Here is a 21,508-nt window from a genome sequence, read left to right as displayed (position 1 = left end):
AAACAGCAAGACAATTGAGCCCCTACACTTACAAACTTTAAGGGGGTTATTTACTAAACTCCAGTATGGCTTCTTGGGGCAAAACTCAAACTTTTGGGGTTTTTGTTTAAAAACTAAAATTTTCAAGATTTATTAAGCAAAAAGCCAGAATCTGAAAATCCTCCATCTCAGTCCTGCCGAGGTTGTATAAAGTCAGTGGGAGAGGTCCCTATGCTATTTGGAAGTTTCTGTGGTCTGCACTGGAATTAGCCCGAAAATCTGACTATTTTGAGCAAAAATACAGGCTTTTCTGGAAAGAGCCAGAAATAATTGTACGATTCGCAAAAAAACCTCCAGAAAAAACGTACGATTCAGGTTTTTGCTTGATTTTATCGTGTTTCCCCTCAATCCGATTAAATTGTGCTGTTTTAATAATAAATAAGGTCCAATTGGGGATTCTAGTTTGGTCGTACTTTTTTTATTTAAATAATCAGAAAACTCGGATTTCAGTAAATAACCCTCTAAGTGTAGCGTTTCTCCCTTCTCTCTGCACCTCATGGATATGGGGCAAAGTCAGCATGGAAGGAGCCTTGTACAGTGCTGAGCCACTGCTATACAGTATATCATCCATTTTCGGATTTCAAAACTGTACTCTGCTTGCTAGGATAATTAACCCCTCACCACCAGACACCAGTGTATATTCCAAGCCTGATAAAAAAAAAAAGAAGACCAGTTGCAATAAACCTTTGAATTCAGCTGTCTTCATCATGCTACAAGTTTATATTAAGGTGAACTACCCCATTCAGCAAAAGTTTTGACTGATCTTGTTTTTTTGATATGCATGGATTTTGTCCCATTAATTTGTCCCATTTTCCATTCCATCACTTTTTTACTATCCCCACTCACTCAAACGTCTAACATGAGGCAAAGTGCAAATAACAGGTCGAAAATATCATGTTTTTCGCTATACTCTGCACTCTTTACCCTAGACTTATGTATTATTACTCATGTATTCTGTATCAGGCAATACCGGTATGGAATCCGTTATCCGGAAACCCATTATCCAGAAAGCTCAGAATTATGGAAAGGCTGTCTCCCATAGACTCCATTATAATCAAATAAACCAGATTTTTAAAATTAATTTTTTTTAAATTCCTTTTTCTCTGTAATAATAAAACAGTATCTTATACTTGATCCAAACTAAGGTATAATTAATCCTTATTTGAAGCAGAACCCGCCTATTGGGTTTATTTAATATTTACATAATTTTCTAGTAGACTTTTACATAATTTTCTAGGTATGAATATCTAAATTTCGAAAAGATCTGTTATCCGGACAACCCCAGGTCCAGAACATTCTGGATAACAGGTCCCATACCGGTATTGTATTCATGTTGGGTAGGCTGGTAGAAACCTCTAGTACACAGGACTCAAGGTGCATGTAATGTGCAGGGCCACTTGTGGCTAGTGTGCATCTGTCACTAATGTGTGTACTGTATATGCTAATGGAATTGGCTTACACATGTGCGCAGGTGTCCAAGTGGGTTAGTGCTAGCACTGCGTGGCCTAGGCCCGCCCACGAAATCTGGCATTGAGTTTACAGTTCAGACCAGGGCTCTGGTTGCCAACAAGGGTATTAATCGTACACATTTGGTACTCACACACAGACTCAGTATTCTCCACACCGAAGACTCCAGGGCCTTTGTCATGTAAGACGCATTTGCAGGAATGTCATTAGCTGTACAAGGGCCCCATCTTGCTAAGAAACTCTTACCCCCAACTCTGCTGCAACCTCACTTATCTGGCCCAAGCTTCTCCAGTAGGCTCTCTGCTAATCTACACCTGAACGCTTGCATTTGCGACTGTAATAATGTATTTTTATATTACGCTTGCTGTAAGACTTTCCCCAGTCCCCCCCCAATACCCACAATAAAGACGTTCAATTTACATTTAATCTGTGAGTTACAACTTTATTGATACCTAACTGGGCTTCTTATCTTTAGGAAAAACATGAAGAAGCTTGAACCAATCTGCTTCATCAGAGGGAAAAATGCCCTCCTGACACCTATCCATGTGCATATTAAATCAAGACATTTAGGCTGCATACACATGAGCAGTATTATCAGGGGCGATCCTGGCCCCTCCGCCGCCTGAGGCAGCAGCTGCTGCCCCCCCTCCCCCGGAAATTCGCTCTTAAAGTACCAGGAGCAGCATTTTTGCTGCCCCTGGTACCTAGTGGGGCGCTGCCACCTGAGGCGACAGCCTCAACTCGCCTCATCGGCGAAGCACCCCTGAGTATTATGCTCCTATAGGAAAGCTACATTCCATCAGCCCCCCCCCCTGTACAGACTGCAGACTGCAGACCAGAAAACATGTGCATGACTATCTAGAAAGTCATGTAAACATTAAATAAACCAAATCAGCTAGTTTTGCTTGCAACAAGAATTATTTGATTATAATGGAGTCTACGGGAGATAGCTTTTACATAATTTGGAGCTTTCTGGATAACGGGTTTTTTTTCCGGATAACATCTCACACACACACACACACACACACCCCACACCCACACCCCCCCCTTAAGAAGTTTTTTCAATTCGAATTTCGAACTTTGATAAATATGCCCCTTAATGTTTAAATGATTTTTTAGGAGACTTAAGGTATGGAGATCCAAATTATGGAAAGATCTCTTATCTGGAAAACTCCAGGCACCGAGCATTCTGGATAACAGATCCCATACCTGTATTGTTTTATTATTACAGAGATAAAGAAAATCATTTTTAAAATCTTGGATTATTTGGATAAAATTGAGTCTATATGGGAGATGGCCAACCCCTAATTCAGAGCTTTCTGGTTAATGGGGGATAACAGATCCCATACTTGTGTATATTTTTAGGGAGAAGGCAGAACAAAGGATTTCTAGTGTTCATATTATTTGCTGCAGTTTGTGTGAATGAACTACAGTATGTACACAGCACATTGCTATAATAATATATAACAAAGAGGGGTCTTCGGATAACAGGTATGGAACCTGTTATCCAGAATGCTCAGGACCTGGGGTTTTCCAGATAACAGATCTTTCTGTAATTTGGATCTTCATTACTACCAGAAATAATCCACCAGAAAATCAAATAAACATTAAACCCAATAGGCTGCTTCCCATAAGGATTAATTATATTTTAGTACAAGCGACTGTTATATTATTACAGATGAAAAGGATATCATTTTTAAAAATGTGGATTATCTGATTATAATAGAGTCTATGGGAGAAGGCCTTTCCGTAATTCAGAGCTTTCTGGATAATGGGTTTCTGGATAACGGATCCCACACCTGTAGTAACTTAACAAACACTGGTTATAGAACAAAAATAGGACTGGAAGGTCCTGTTACAATCTAAAGGGAGAAGGAACAACACAAGTTGTGATTCTTTATGGTCTTGGTCTGGTCATTTAATCATACCGTAACATTTTAAAAAATATTGGCATTGGTTATTTTGTGGAACAAAAATCTTTTATAATCAATTTATTTATATTAGTGGGAGCTGTGCCTTTTCTAAGTGGGAGCAGACTGAGCAAACAAAAAATTGATATGTTGCATTTGGCTGCAGAATGGTGCTTGTGCCATTTTCCACCTTAATGAGCCCCAATTTATTTTGGAAAACAGTGTTTGCTGTTTAGCTAAACTATACAACACTTTTGAAAGTTGAAACTTCCACTTTAGGATACCAGTGTTTTTGCGCTCACTAGTGGTCTCTGTGACCCTGACATTAGGGTTTCTGGTGGACCCTTGGTGCACGATTCCAGTACTAACCCCACTGCACTATTTCAAGAGGATCAATAAAGAAAAGGTTATTGAAAAGAACAAAATTATCATAATGCAACCATGTTATCTATAGGAATGAAACAGACAACCTAGCTGACCTTCTCACCCCAAGGGGCAGATTTATCAAGGGTCAAATTTCTTCGAATTCTAATATCGAATTTGAAGTTTTTTGACCGTTTTGTGGTCGAAGTAAAATCGTTCGATCGAATCATTAAATCGTTAGAATCTAACGATTCGAATGATTTCAGCGATCGAATGAACGATTTTACTTCGAATACAAAAAAATTTGAAAAATGCATTAGAAGGTTGAAGTTTTTTAAAGAGACAGTACTTCGATTATCGAATATTCGAATTTCTAACTATTTTACTTCGAATCGAATTCCAAGTAAATTCGAAGTCGTAGTATCCTATTCGATGGTCGAAGTATCCAAAAAATTACTTTGAATTTCGAATTTTTTACTTCAAAAATTCCCTCAAATTCACTTCGACCCTTGATAAATCTGCCCCTTAGTGTGCTTGTGGAAACATAAGTGCATGCATAAACGAACACAGGGGTGCGCCTGTTCTGATGACAAAGGAGGGAGGTAAAGGACATGTGGGCATTGTGGAAACAAGGGCCTGAGCTAGAGGTAGCCGATAGAAGAAGTACATGCTAACGCAGCCCCCACCACCATTGCACCCTAGTTAGGTCCTTCTTCTGCCTAACCCTAGTTCCAGCCCTAAATCTGCCATTGCCAATATGCTTTTACAAAATCCTAAATAAGAACATGCTCTGAACATGTTTTTAATTTCAGACATCATCTAATGATCAAACAGTTTTTTTTTTACTTGCTGTCACAAGACTGAAAGTCAGTGAGTGGGTGAAACGCAAGAAGGGAAATTTCCAGTAATCCCCATTGCTCAGCAACATTGGGTAATATAAAGGGCAAAGGGTAAATTAAACACTTTTACTGTTCCTTATTCTTTTTTCTGTCAAACTAAGTTTATTAACATAAAAAAGGAGAAGTTTTGTAGATACGTTATATTATACTAGAAATTATCTGACTATGCATATTAATAACATCAGCATTTATCATAGATTTACCCCTAATTTACCCAATCAACCTGCCAGGGGTTTAAATGAGAGACTATAAGATGAATAGGAGATAGCCTAAAGATAGAGTTGCCACCTGACTGCTATTTTACCAGCCTGGCCAGTAAAAATTATGGTTGATCCCAATGTTATTAATAGGGAAAAAGATAAATATATATGAAGGCCGGTATTTTTTTCCAGAAAAGTTGGCAACCCCGCCTAAAGATAAGTAATAAATAGTAACATTAATGATAAATGTAGCCAGGGGCACTGAGCCAAGAAATCAAGTTGAAAAATTCACCTCAGACTGCAGCCCCAAATGGGTTACCAGGGGCAGCAAAAAGCCACTCCTGGTAACTTTAAGAGCCGAATTTGTGGCCTCCTCCCGGACCCCTGCGCAGGAAAGGTAATCGGACGAGGTGTGCAACATTGCAGGAGCCATCTGAGGCGGCTCCTGCCTCAGAAACTGCACTGAATATAGCCTCACAGAGCAATCCTTTTTTGGCTGCAAGGGACAGTGATCCCCTTAGCTAAAAAGAGGAAGAAAGTAAATCATTCAAAAACTATAATGACCCCTATATTCTTTAGCTCTACAGATAAATATATATAGTAAGGCCCAAGGCTGAGTACTTTTGTACGGGTCACAAAACTCCAAGGTTACTTCTAATATCCTTATATTTTACGACAAGAGGTACTTTATTTTATAATATTATAATAAACACATAGGCTAAGGACCCCCTATCCCCCCCAAGTTGTGTCTTTTACCAAACCATTAAACACAGAGACATATTATGGCAAAAATCTGTGGAGGTCACAGGCTTTATTTAACAGTTAAATAATTAAAGATTAGGTACACCCTGACCCCAGCTGCGGCTCTCATTTCCAAACGTAGGCTCCTTGCCCAAAAAATCTGCAACTCAAAAAACGTGGGCTCAATGCCCAAAATATTTCCAAAACCTAAAGCAGAGATCACGGGGCCGGGCGCACTCAGTGACCACCTTTTTGCCCATCCCCCTGCTCCCTCGTTGTGCATAATATGCGCTAACCTAGTCACTTGTATGCATCAGAGAAGCCCGTGCAGTCCCAGTCTGATGCACACTCATGACTAACTCAAGGTAGGCCTGCACTGTAACCAATTCGTAGACTTAGAGCCGCACTGATGCCTTGACCACCACAGATAATGATACTCCAGAGGAAAGCGAAAACTCTAGCACTTTTCAGCCAATCAGTGCTATGAGAAAAATTCCTTCCTGACCCCAACTAGGCGATCGGTTGTACAGCTCTGGAGCACCTTGTTCTCGACAGGATCCATCTCACCTAGGGGGGGAGGGTGGGAAACAAATACAAGTAAGTAATGAGATCCTCACACACAGCATCACCTTAAGAACCCCTGCCCTGCTCCCCGCTCCTCCCCTGCTTCCTCCCCCAACCTGCCCACTTTTTTCCTGCCTTTGCTAGCCCCCTTTCCTTTGTTCCTACCTGGGGGCTAGCTGGGAAGGGGTGGGGGAGGCTACAAATGCTGCACCTTAAGGGGGAAGGGGGCCTTGCCTAAATTCATTCTGCCCTAAACGGCCTTCATTCCCCCTTTTAGTGAGTCATGTGGCAAAAATGACATCAAGCTCTGTTTATAACTGATGACATCACTAAGAGGATATAGCTTACAGGATATTCGCGGCTTTTGTGTATTTTATATATAAAATACACCCGTCTTCGGGCCCGAGTGATGGAGCCGAAACGTTGAAATAAAAAAGAATTCGATTTTTCACTTATAAAGTCCTTGGAGTGCAGTTTGTTGGCTTCTTATACATTTGAATTATGACCAGAACCCAGGCAGTTGTTTGTCAGTTTTGAATGTACCAGGCAGGACCGTATATATATATATATATAATTAACATCAATCCCGGCTGCAGTGGAGCTTAAACTCTGGCTCCCTATTATATTATGGTTATGTTTAGCAAAAGCCAGTTTACCTGTCTGTATGTTTTTGTAATGTGTTATTGGGCATTTTCAGTGTTTTTTAAATCTCTGGAAAACAGCTGTTTCGTTGTTGCATTACTAGGACTGACATTTTAATTTCTGGAAAATGAAAAAGCTGAGGAAAAGAATGTAAAAAGTCTCCCTCTGTTTCTGAGTTGACAAGACTTATTTACACAAATAAGGCATACCTCCCAAATGTCCCGTTTTTCATGGGACAGCACAGATTTTGACAGCTCAACCCGCAGTCCCGAATTGTTACTGAAATGTCCCAACTTTCTCTTTGATCTCCTGCACTGAACAGCCAGAAAAAGATATAAAGTTTCTAAAACATAATTGGCTTGTGGCAGAGAGCCCAGAATGCTTGGCAGGTGCACTTAGATGCATTTGTAAGATTTTAAGAAACAATTGTAAGAATTTAAGATAAGTAGGTCCCTTGAGGAAACTGTTACAGGGCCCTATTTAGCTCATAACAAGGTTACAGATATAGAAAAACATAGATGTATTATTCATCCAGCCATAGTTCCTTTCAAGAATATAAAGGACAGCAAATACATTTTACCTTTACGCTTTTCAGGTATATCTAAGAGAGTAGATAGGCATTAAACCCCAAACCTTTTTTTTAATTCGCAATCAAACTGAGCTTTTTCGACTACTCCAGTGAAATCACTCCAAAAGAATGTCTGACTAAAAGCAAGCTCCCAATGGTGTCATTAGATAAGAGGTTTAGCTCTTGCCAAATATTTTTTATTCTTTCTTTTCCAGCTTTTGAGTTAGAGATCATCAGGGCAGCACAAAGGACTGGGAGATTCCAAGATGCAGATGTGGCTAATGTTCACCATCTGGTCAACATCACACTACTTTAGTTTGTCTAGTGACATAAAACCATATGTCATATGTACATATCTTTAACATGTGTTTAACAACTGTTAAAGGGACAGTAACTCCCTTATTTCCCCAATGTAAAAGTTAATTTAATGAATAGGGCTGGTGCTGAACATACTTTTTGCCTTTTTTTTAATGAGGAAACATCTATGGTTTTTGTTATTTCTTGCTTTAAACAGGGCAAAACCTGAAAATGAAACTAAAACCATATTATGCTTCCTGGTACTACGGAGCCAAACAAATCAGCAGTCCACAGAGACTACTGTAAAAATAAATCCCTCCCTTCGCCTACCTTCTGGTTGACAGAGGCTTCTGAAGGGCAACTTTGAAAAGTCAGAGCAACTCCAGCCACCACCTCAGCCACAACCTCCCACCCCCTGCACATACCTTGATCTTTTCTGTTGGAGCCGCAATTTGGGAGGTTAAAGGGATACTGTCATGGGAAAAAAAAAAATTTTCAAAATGAATCAGTTAATAATGCTGCTCCAGCAGAATTCTGCAGTGAAATCCATTTCTCAAAAGAGCAAACAGATTTTGTTATATTCAATTTTGAAATCTGACATGGGGCTAGACATTTTGTCAATTTCCCAGCTGCCCCTGGTCATGTGACTTGTGCCTGCACTTTAGGAGAGAAATGCTTTCTGGCAGGCTGCTGTTTTTCCTTCTCAATGTAACTGAATGTGTCTCAGTGGGACATGGGTTTTTACTATTAAGTGCTGTACTTAGATCTACCAGGCAGCTGTTATCTTGTGTTAGGGAGCTGCTATCTGGTTACCTTCCCATTGTTCTTTTGTTTGGCTGCTGGGAGGAAAGGGAGGGGGTGATATCATTCCACCTTGCAGTACAGCAGTAAAGAGTGATTGAAGTTTATCAGAGCACAAGTCACATGACTTGGGGCAGCTGGGAAATTGACAAAATGTCTAGCCCCATGTCAAATTTCAAAATTGAATATAAAAAAAAATGTTTGCTCTTTTGAGAAATGGATTTCAGTGCAGAATTCTGCTGGAGCAGCACTATTAACTGATTCATTTTGGAAATTTATTTTCTCCCATGACAGTATCCCTTTAAGGAGAGTGGCAATAGTGTAAGGCAGGGAGCAGGTCTAGGTTTGTTGGGCCCAAAAAAACCAACACCAACTAGTTTTTTCTCAGTATACTAGAGGAGATTTATGAAGGGGTGACTAATCTCCTTGTCTGCCAGCAGCTGACCTTCTGCTAACAAAACAGTCACAATTGATGAGGGGTTTGTATACTACTAATGTAATTATCTATATGATTAACAAGGGGTATACTTATCTTTTAAGATGAAAATAAACCTGAATGCATGACTTTGCCCATGGTTTCAGGAAATACTCCACATTTTTCAGCTTTGCTAGCGAAGTGACACCTGCGCCCATAAATCTGCGAATTCCCTGAAAGCGGTAATGCTGATGAATTGATGCTAGCGTTAGCCACTTCACCCTTGAGTAAATCTGCCCCTAAGTGCTCCCAAGAGACCTTCTTATCTTAAACTGCATCTGTTCTGGGCTTTCTGCCAAAAGAAACTTTGTATCTTTTTCTGGTTGTTCAGTGCAGGAGATCAAAGAGAAAGTCGGTCATTTCAGTAACAAACCCGGTACTGAAATTGATGCCCTAAGTACTGAGCATTTCACTCTTACACTTACAGACTTCAAGTGAAACACATTCTCCCCAGGATTATATTAAAATCTTAATTTCCTGTATTTATATAAATACATTAGAAGATGTCAGCATTGGCTCAGTGCAATAAACCACTTCTGACGCATTTCATGCCCCATTTCATGGCACTTCCTCAGTATATTCTCTCAGATGGCGGGAATAATGAACATGTGGCTGTTGAATTGGTGCACACTATACTCGTCAAGTAAAGCTTTGATTTCCCAGTGAAATGCATGGCAGTGGAGTGGAGAGCATGGTGGCTGAAGGTGCCTGGCTTGCAGGTAGGGCCCAACAGATCCGGGCATTGGTCCCATTTGTGCATCTCACGATTGACACAACAGTGTCGGACTGGGACACCAGGGGCCCACCAGAAAAACCTTAGATCTGGGGCCCACTCTCAGTACTATTATTTTTCCTCTCCTCGCTCAACCTCACATTACAGTTGACTTGTAACAGAACAATTGTATTTAATCCCTTCTTTAACAATATAACACTGGATGGATATTAGGCCCCTAGCAGTTCTGAAACACGACTATTTTGCTTACTAGTCAGTAAATCCCTTAATTTACTTCTGCGACTTATTCAGTGCAGGATTGCATTTTGTTAGAATGTATAACTCTCCTATAAATTTGTAGATGAGAGAGACTTGAACACAGAGAGGAAATCTGAGTTTCTGTCGAAATACCAATTTGAAGCATACAAATACTGATGAGCCTTTTGTCACTATTGTATTTACCACCTGGTCTTGCATTTATACAAATGCATGACACTGTCAGACTTTATTTTTCCTTTGTCATGATTGCAGACAGGTAATACAGGTTTCAGGAATTTCCACATAGCAGCTTTATACAACATTTCTGCATGACTCCCAACATTTGAGAAATGTAAAGAGGGACAATCACATTTGCTGCACTAAGTGCGACAACATTTTTACCATTCCCATTTTATAGTCACCACTAATTATCATGTCCATTTTACACAATTAGGCAGTTTATGAAAGTTTGAACACATTTCTGGGAGTTTTAGGGCAGTGATTTATGTGTTATTACAGTTTTGCTAATGAAGCTGAAATTACCCTTTAAGCTGTGAGTCAGTTTTCCCAAGAGATTGCTTCTCTTAAATTATTACAATTGTTTGTAATAATTTGTCTTTGCTTATCTTAAATTGTCACCAATGTATCAAAGTACAGTTGCACAGTGTTCTGGCCTTTTTTGCCAAAAAGCCTCTTATTTTAATTAAGTTTCAGAAACTTTACATTAATTTCTGGTGTCAGTGCAGGAGATCAAAGGGAAACTCTGGACACTCAAATTATCAAGCAGAAAACGATCTTTGTCTGTAATATAAGCTGATGCTACAGGGCTGATTATTAAATGCTGATGCTAATTGCACTGGTTTCTGTGCTGCCATGTAGTAATTCTCTTTATTAATTACTAATCAGCCTTATATTGTGACATTTATATTCTATGTGTACTGTATATTGTGAGTGAGGCTCCCAAGGTCAGAGAGCATGCGCAGTGAATCAGCAGAAAAGAAGATGGGGAGCTACTGGGGCCACAGATGTTCCCTGCTAAAGCTAGGCTTTAGTTCTCCTTTAAAGGGTGCCTATGACATCAAAAAAGTTTCCCCCCAGAAGTGGCAGTCACAATCCTAAAAGTCTATAGGAAGAGATAATCCCTGTAAACTCATCATACTCACATTAGTCGTCTCTCACAAATACAGTCTCAAAAATAAAAGAGAATATTTGCACCAGATGTAAATCAAAATGCTCTAAATATTATTACTTGACTGAATTGTATAGTAAAACACTGTTTTGCTAATATACTGTGGTATTGCCCTGTTATAAAATGTACTGTAGATTTAAATTCAAAATAGGAATACAAAGTAATACATATACTAATAGGGTACAGTATAACAATAACAATTTTCTAACCCATTTGCGGCCAAGGGACATATTTTTTAAATCTGAAAATATAGCTTGTCACAGTTTACCAGAGGGGAACTTCCCAGTTCCCTAATCACTTGTTTATATGCATATTTATCAGAGGGGGGAAACAAAGAAAACTCTGTTTTATAATGATTGTAATTTTAGGCAATGTTTTCCACATATAGGGCAATTATATTGCAATTGGTTGAGGTAGGCAACTGGCCTGGGGTATGCTTGCTCTGAAACACTTCCTCAAACAATCAACAAGGTTTATGCCCTGGCATATGATTATAATATTTATAATGGTAACTGCTAAATTACACAGCATTCACTTATGTAACTTCCTACTCTCTTCTCTTAATTACTTTGCATTAGAAATTGGAATAAACCTATAATTCCAAGAAGTATTCTAAGGTATTCATTTTAGAACCTAAGTAATGTAAGTTATGTATCAGTGTTTGCAGATTTATAGAAATGTATAAATATATAAAGGGGCCATATAATAATCTCTCTGATGCTTTATTTACCAGAAGATCCGTCCAACTGACACAAGGTCACCGATTCTGAATAGAAGAAAGGAGGATTCAGTTAAAATATTCGGAAGGGGTTTTAACAGCGAAAACTGTGATGATGTGAAATTCTCTCCCTTAATTAGTTGTACTCGCTGATAGTTAGCTAAGAAGGGGTTGGATGACTTTTTGACAAGGAAGAGAACACAGGGTTATGGAAATAGCTCATAATATAAGTTGTGACTGGTCTCATTGCCATCTTGGAGTCAGAAAGGAATTTTTTGCCAATGGGAGGCATATTGGATAGGCTTTCAATGTTTTTATGCATTCCTCTGGATCAACCTAGCTTTAACTAGGAAAATAAATTACCCAAATAAAAAAATGTTTGCGGCTGTGACTTCTGCTGCACAAATCTGCATGTTTAAGGCATTGAGACACATAGGGGCAGGTTTACTAAAGGGCGAATTGTCGCCAGCGACCGCGACCGCTTTGCACACATCGCACCACTTCACCAGGCACAAATTCGGTACCACTACACTTATTCACTAAAATGCGAAGTTGCACCCTGGGCGCCAAACGCTGGCAACTTTTCGCTAGCGTTACTTAGCAAGTGTGATCTTGCGCTTAGGTCAATTTGCATATGGCGGGTAATTTAAAGTTGTATGGAGGTCTTTATTATAAATGTTGGTGCAAATGCTTGAAGTTACCACTGTCCAGGGAACCTTAATAAAAAACAAGAAAGTCAATATAATGCCCTACACATGAGCCCACTGTAAAATAAATGTTCCATATGTTATGAAATGTCTGGAGAAAACCAGTTACACAAAAGAAGTTTAAGTCAGGACTTTTACAGGCAATTCCACTTCAGAAAAGGAAAAGTTGCCAGCGTTTTTGGAACTTTAATGCATTTTTGGCACACAGAATATGATGTAAGTGACAGAAGATTGAGGAAGATCTAGCTTCTTTTTAGCACTTCGCCTGGTCTGAGGTGTCAAAGACAACTCTGGCGAAAGAGGTAATGTTTAGTAAAATCCTCACTTCAGTGAATTTGTAACGATCGTTCGCCAGAGTGAAAAGTCGCCTGGCGATAGAATGCTAATAAATAAATAAAATAGATGGTCCCGTTAATTAGCGAATTCGCGCCTGCGCCTGTTGGTGAATTGGTGAAACCCACACAGAACAGATACACCCCTTGCAGACAGTGCCCTGGCTGGACACCTTAGTGTTGCAAAGGGGTTCTAGCTTCAATTCAAGCTAAGGAGTATGCTACTAAGGCTAGCGCACCCAACAAATTGGTGTGCACAGTGAGGATTTTGTGTGAAAACACTTGTATAGACAACATAGTTTAGTCACTAGTACATATAAGATCATACTAGACACCAATGAGAATAACTGACATTTAACCAATGGCTAACTTATTAATACAGAGATTTAAGCAACACAGATTTTTCCTTTTTCACTTTTGCACTAAAGACTTTGTCAGCACACTGTTGGATGGGAGACCTTGCATGGAATCAAACCACTAGGTATGTATGGTAGGGGGGTATATATTACAATAAAGGGGTATATATTACAGGTTTAATGTCCTGAACAAAATATTAACAGCACAAAAACAACAGAAGACATATATGTGAAGATTCCTGGCCATTCATCCATATACCTGCCTATGAGTACTGATGAAATAGTGTTTAAATGCCCTGAAGGCACATATGTCACCTCCAATCCCCGCCCTGAAAACCCCAACATACAAGCAAAAAAAAAATATTGTTAGTTATGGTCAGGTTTACAACTGTTTTTCAGTCTGACTTGATTAAATCGATCTTCTGCAGATGGTTATATCCGGGGGAAAGACCATTAAGTTACCTAAATTCTACACAATACACTGGAACAAACCATGGATGAAACACACTGAAAGAATGCATGAGGGCATATTAAAGTGCTATGTCAAATTGGATGTCCAATCAAGGAATGATTGGACATGTTAAAGGGGTGGTTCATGTTCAAGTTAACCTTTAGTATGTTATAGAATGGCTAATTTTAAGCAACTTTTCAAATGGTCTTCATTATTTTATTTTTTTTATAGTTATCGAATTATTTGCCTTCTTCTGAGTTTTTGTAGCTTTCAAATGGGGAAAACAAATTCTCAGTTTGTTTTGAAAATGAGTTGTTGTTGCTACTTTTTATTACTGATCTTTCTATTCAGGTCTCTCCTAGTCATATTCCAGTCTCTTATTCAAATCAATTCATGGCTGCTATGGTAATTTAGGCCCTAACAACCAGATTGCTGAAATTGCAAACTGGAGAGCTGCTGAATAAAAAGCTAAATAACTAAAAAAAAACACAAATAATAAAAAAATTAAAACCATCATACTAAAAGTTAATTTAAAAGCGAACAACCCTTTTAAAGAGCCTTGAATTTAACAACCTAACCATTCTGTGGGATTGTCTGTGTGTACAGTATTTAGTAAGGATAGATGATGTCAGAAACAGAGCAGCCTCCAGCTTTTGTTCAGATGTCAAAATAATAATAATTATGCCCTAGATAGGACATTTTATCTCTGAGCCCAGCATAAAGGGGACAGGCCTGTTTATTATATGAATTATTTATATTATATTAGTTACTATGCATAAATATTCTCTTGCAAATTTGTAAATTAGCCCCAAGCACATTTCTTGGACAATTATACATGGAATTACAGAGAAGCAAAGCTAGTAGGCCCGGTTTACCCAAAATGTAAAATAAAGAAAAATCGCATGCCAAATGGTATTCGAAAACATCACTTTACCTTCTGTGCCTGGTAAGTAAATGCACTGTTATGCTGCTATTGTGCCATCTACAGGATGTCAGTAGAAACATGTACAAGTATGGGATCTCTTTTCTAGAACTAAAATATCCAGAATACTCTGAATTATGGCAAAGCCATCTCCCATAGCTTTTTAAACAAAGATTTTTTTTTAATTATTTTCTTTTTCTTTGTGATAATAAAAGAGTGTCTTGTACTTGATCCTTACTGAGCTGCATCAGTTCATATTTATTTTGTAATTAAAAGATTATTTCTTCTTTTTATGGATTTCTAATCCAAATTATGAAAAAAAGCTCATATCCAGGAAACCCCAGGTCCAAAGCATTCCAGTTAAGAGAGCCCATGCCTGTTATAAAGAATATGCAGTCTACGCAGAATATGACAGTTCTTGTGACACTACAGTTCCCAGCATTACTCTTCTTACTAAGCCACTAAGCAGTATGTATTCCAGTGGGATAGAAATTGGCGTCAATATTTCTGTGCCTAGGGAATCAGTTTAGTAAACCTGGTGAAACAGCTTATGTGACACGGATGACATAAAAATAAGCAAAAACTTGGATGTAGTTTAGTAAATGGACTTTTTTCTCTAGTGTTTTTTTCTCTAGTGTTATCTAAAGTTTAGCAAACAAAGGCCTCTATTTCTATTTTCTTTCTAGCAAAAAATCCCCCAGAAGTCTTCTCTTGTTTTCTAGCCCAACAGAAATACATTCTGGATCACAAAATTTCATATAAAACAGACTTAATTAGCTTTCATCTGGTTACATTTTCTGCACTGGAGAGATGAGCCAGTTAAAACCACTGAACTCCATTAGTGTGTACCACCCATGTCAACACTATGTAACATAGTAATTTAGGTTGAAAAAGACACAAGTCCATCAAGTTCAACCTTTTAGGTATATATATGTGTATATATATATATGTGTGTGTGTGTATATATATATATATATATATATATATATATATATATATATATATATATATATATATATATATATATATATATATATATATATATAAATATATATATATATATATATACTCACAGGTCTTAAGGTTCAAGAAAATCTGTGAAATTTATTAAAAATAAATAACTGACGTTTCGGCTAATCCTATAGCCTTTCTCAAAGTTTCTCACTTTGAGAATATTTTGGGGGCATAAAAAATAATTTGCTGTGGGGCCCAGTAATATCTAGTTACACCACTGAGTACGGTTCTTAGTGGGGTCCCCCAGGGCTCAGTATTGGGTCCACTTTTATTTAACTTGTTCATTAATGACTTAGGAGAGGGTGTTGTAAGTAATGTATCAGTGTTTGCAGATGACACAAAATTATCCAGCCTAATTAATTCCATCCAGGATGTGGCATCCTTGCAACATGATCTTGACAAACTGACAATCTGGGCAGCTAAGTGGCAAATGAGATTCAATGTTGATAAATATAAAATCATGCACCTGGGATGTAAAAATATCCAAGCCACTTATACCCTTAATGGGACTGCACTAGGCAAATCCATTATGGAAAAGGACCTTGGAGTCCTAGTAGATGATAAACTAGGCTGTAGCAAGCAATGCCAGTCAGCAGCATCAAGGGCAAATAAGGTCTTGAGCTGTATTAAAAGGGGCATAGAGTCAAGGGAGGAGGGGGTCATTCTTCCACTGTATAGAGCACTTGTAAGGCCCCATCTAGAATATGCCATATAGTTTTGGTCTCCATCACTCAAACATGACATTATTGTATTAGAGAGGGTACAGAGAAGGGCAACTAAGCTGGTAAAAGGTATTGAAAATCTTAGCTATGAGGAAAGACTGGCCAAATTGGGGATGTTCACGCTTGAGAAGAGGCGCTTAAGGGGTGATATGATGACTATGTATAAATATATAAGGGGATCATATAATAATCTCTCTGATGCTTTATTTACCATTAGGTCTTTCCAGCTGACACGAGGTCACCCATTCCGATTAGAAGAAAAGAGGTTCCTTCTAAATATTCGGAAGGGGTTTTTTACAGCGAGAGCTGTAAAGATATGGAATTCTCTCCCTGAATCAGTTGTACAGGCTGATACATTAGATGATTAGATTTAAGAAGGGGTTGGATAGCTTTTTAGCAAGTGAGGGAATACAGGGTTATGGGAAATAGCTCATAGTCCAAGTTGATCCAGGGACTAGTCCGATTGCCATTTTGGAGTCAGGAAGGAATTTTTCCCCCTCTGAGGCAAATTGGAGAGGCTTCAGATGGGTTTTTTTGCCTTCCTCTGGATCAACTGGCAGATAGGTAGTTAATAAAAAGAAAAAGAAAAAAAAGGTTGAAAAAAAGTCTTTTTTCAACCTTACTTACTATGTTACTATTTTACTAACATTAGCTTCACATAAGCCTTAACAGTCCCAATTCACACTCTCACTGGTGTTTCCTTAGCCCTCACTGGCTTTTGGTGGACCGCAAATCCCAGAATCCTTTCTGGGCCACACTCGAGACACTAGTCTCCTGGGAGGGGTTTCTCTTCTCCTCTCCAGTCCTATATAGCTCTCTCTCTCGAACTCAGGTCAGCAGGGAATCACTCTCCTTCCAAGCTAAACATAGGCACCTTCCTTAACTCAAGAAGGTCCTCACATGGCCGCTCACCCTCCTCCAGCTCCAGGAGATATCCAGGGGAAGAAGCCCTGAGGTGTTGCTCCACGCCTTGTTTTAACTACAGCTCACCTGTAGCTTAATTAGTTAACTGCCTCTAGCTTGGCAGCTGTAAACCCTTACTGAAGCAAGGAATGGAAGCCCACCCTGCTCTCTTTCACTCCAGGGACCCACTATCCAGCTTTTCCTAAGTCAGAATATAATTAAACAGCATTACTTGCTGCAGCCACACAAACTTTTCCCTGGAGTTTATACTTCACCAGCCTAATGCTGGTAAAATACACACAATATTGGGCCCTTTTGACACACATATCCTACAATATATATGGGCCCTTTTGTACACCTCAAAGTATACCAAACGACCTGGGTGCTTTGGTTAGAAAATGGATAGAGACTGCACGTGGGCCCGACAATCACAGGATTTGCATGAATGATCAAGCGTATGATGTTGTGAAAAACAAAGAATAAGGTTTATTGAATCCGATGTTTCGGTTCTCACAGGAACCTTTCTCAAGGACAAAAAAAAAGACACAAGTCCATTAAAGGACCAGTAACATCAAAAAAAAATATTTAAAAATTCGTTTGTACACAATGAAAAATAAACACCAAGACAAATGAAACTTTTAAAAAGCAAAGCCTTTATTAAGAAATAACTTACAGAAAATCCACTTCCTGACCTCTTCAGAAACGGCGAAAAGGCGACCATCCACACTGCATTGATCGATTTCTCCTCCCTGGCTCCTCACTGACAGGAATCCTCCTCCCGGCGTCCAGCAGCAGCTGTGTATCAGGCTCTTCACTCCTTTCCCGTGGATCGGCTTCCCTGCTCCGCTCACCTCCCTCTCTGTCTTCCCTCCTCCCCTGCTCCACTACTCTGAGAGAGACATGCGGCGCCTGATTTCAACCCAGGCAGAACAGAAAGGCGCACGTTACAGGCAGTGTCACAGGCTCTCCTCTTCACCGTTCATCGGCAGCGATAGGGTTAATCCCAGGCCAGTTCCCACGTGGGAGGCAGGCCCGGACTGGCAATCTGTGGGTTCTGGCAAATGACATAGGGGTTGCTATAAGGTCCCATTGAAAGTCAGTATTTAGTGGGCTGGTGGGGCCTGTTTGGGCTTGTATATGGGCTGATTGGGCCTCTGTGTACCTGAAATGCCAGGTCCTATTTTAATTCTCAGTCCGGACCTGGTGGGAGGGGAGGGCTTAGGCAAGGATCGCTCACTGCTCAGTGAAGGAGAGCCTGTTACGTGCGCCTTTCCTGGATTGTAATCAGGCGCCGCATGTCTCTCTCAGAGTAGTGGAGCAGGGGATGAGGGAAGACAGAGAGGGAGGTGAGCGGAGCAGGGAAGCCGATCCAGGGGAAAGGAGTGAAGAGCCTGATACACAGCTGCTGCTGGACACAAGGTGGAGGATGCCTGTCAGTGAGGAGCCAGGGAGGAGAAATCGATCGATGCAGTGTGGATGGTCGCCTTTTCGCCATTTCTGAAGAGGACAGGAAGTGAATTTTCTGTAAGTTATTTCTTAATAAAGGCTTTGCTTTTTAAAAGTTTCATTTGTCTTGGTGTTTATTTTTCATTGTGCACAAACAAATTTTTAAACCTTTTTATTTGATGTTACTGGTCCTTTAAGTTCAAACTTTTAGGTATAAATAGATAGATATAAACTGCCTAACTGCTAGTTGATCCAGAGGAAGGCAAAAAGCCCCATTTGTAGCCTCTCCAATTTACTTCAGAGGGGAAACAATTTCCTTCCTGACTCCAAAGATGGCAATCGGATCAGTCCCTAGATCAATTTGTACTTTGAGCTATCTTCCCTAACCCTGTATTCCCTCACTTGCTAAAAAGCCATCCCATCCCTTCTTCATAGCTCTCACTGTAAAAAAAACCCTTTTGAATATTTAGCCAGAAACCTCCTTTCTGTTTATGGGTTGTCAAATGTCAGCTGGAAAGACGTACTGGTAAATAAAGCATTAGAGAGATTATTATATGATCCCCTTATACATTTATACATAGTTATCATATCATCCCTTAAGCACCTCTTCTCCAGTGTGAACAACCTCAATTTGGCCAGTCTTTCCTCATACCATACTAATCTTTCCATACCTTTTACCAGCTTAGTTGCCCTTCTCTGTACACTCTCTAATTCAGTAATTTCCTGTTTGAGTGATGGAGACTAAAACTGTACGGCATATTCTAGATGGGGCCTTACCAGTGCTCTATACAGTGGAAGAATCTATGCCCTTTTTAAAAAAGCTCAAGACCTTATTTGCTCTTGATGTTTCTGACTACAACCAAGTTTAATATCTACAAGGACTCCAATGTATTTTTCCATTATGAATTTGCCTAGTGCAGTCCCATTAAGGGTATAAGTGGATATTTTTACATCCCAGGTTTATGACATTTATTAACAACGAATCTCATTTGCCACTTAGCTGCTCAGATTGCCAGTTAGTCAAGATCCTATGGCAAGGATTTCGCATCCTGGATGGAATTAATTGGGTTGCATAGTTTTGTGCCATCTGCAAACACTGATACATTACTTACAATACCCTCCGCTAAGTCATTAATGAACAAGTTAAATAAAAATGGACCCAATACAGAGCCTTGGAAGTTAATGGCATTTACCTGTCACTACTCAGTCAGGGTTGATTTTGGCATGAAATTTTGTACTTAATTGTTTAAAGGCTTTGAAACCAAAGGCATTATATCTGGGAGGTTTTCACTGTAAAATCCTCCAGCAGAGAAAACAACACATGTGCCTAATGCTAATGGACCATATAGCATTTCAGCTAGTGGAAAAATACTCACCATGGGGCAAATTCACTAACCTCCGAAAATTCGACAGCGACGACTTCACTCACAGCACAACACTTTGCCAGGCGTAGATTCACCAGCACAACGCTAATTCACTCAAATCTGAAGTTGCGTCCAGGGCACCAAACGCTGGTGAAGTTGCGCTAGCATTACTGCGCCAAGCAAAGCGAAGTTGCGCTAGCGTTGCCTAATTTGCATACTGCGGGAAGTTAAAGTTCAATGGACGTATATGTTGCAGCAAATACATTACACTACACAAGCCGGGAAACCTAAATAAAATAAAATAAAGTTGTTATATTGCCCTACACATGAGCCCAGTGAATAGTTGATGTGCCATATGTTAGAAAATGTAGGGGGGAAGCTGGTTACCCCAAAAAAAAATTACGCTATTTTTCAGCCTATCACCCTGAAAAAGGAAGAGATGCTAGCGTTTTTTGGGACTCCTATCTACTCTATTGCACTTCGCCTGGTCTGAGGTGGCGAAGGCATGTCTGGCACAAAAGGTAACGTTCAGTAAAATCTGCATCCTAGTGAATTTGCTTAGTTACGTCCATTCTTTAGAGTGCAAATTCGCCAGGCGTTATGGAGCAATGTTCCGCTAGACTCTATCTCCTTCGCTATCAACCGTTAGTAAATCGGCAAAGTACCAAAATGATGTCATGCTGGCGAGTTTTCGCCTGCATTAGTCACTTCTCCCTCTAGTAAATTTGCCCCTAAGTATTTTCTGTTACTGGTATCAAGTTACAGATATAAAGATACAGGTATGGAATCCGTCCTTTCTGGAAACCTATCCAGAAAGCTCAGAATTACGGAAAGGCAGACTCAATTATAATTAAATTACTTGATCTAAACTAACAAATAATTAATCCTTATTGGAAGCAAAACCTGTCTATTGGGTTTATTTAATGTTAACATGATTCTCTAGTAGACTTTAGGTATGAAGATCCAAATTATGGAAAGATCTGTTATCCAGAAAACCCCATGCCCTGAGCATTCTAGATAACAGGTCCCATACCTGTACTGGTTATATATCATATATTTTGGAACGCGATGTCAACATAGATATATATTCAGTACATAGTGTTGTAAATATGTATTGCTAAAGAAAATTAAAGTGGGCAATAAACAAATCCATTATTTCTGGATTTTACTTAACACCAAATCCTAAACCCAAATTTGCATATTTAAATCTGAGCATAATGTTACTACTGCTTATGCTAAGTGACAGCCTGCTTGGATTTCCTATTATTGAGACACTGCAGATTCAGGGCCACCAGCAGGGATGCTGAGCTTCTCTCATGGTGGGAGATGCAGCTCCTGCTCGTAGCAGAGTTTGGGGGCATCCTTTCTGTAGGTAGAGGCAGCCTCAGGGCCGGAACTAGGGGTAGGCAGAGTAGGCGCCTGCCTAGGGCGAAAATCAGCTAGGGCTA

This window comes from Xenopus laevis, chromosome 8S, assembly GCF_017654675.1.
Source record: "Xenopus laevis strain J_2021 chromosome 8S, Xenopus_laevis_v10.1, whole genome shotgun sequence".
In the NCBI taxonomy this organism is placed as follows: Eukaryota; Metazoa; Chordata; class Amphibia; order Anura; family Pipidae; genus Xenopus; species Xenopus laevis.
Note: the sequence above shows the minus strand (reverse complement) of the source record.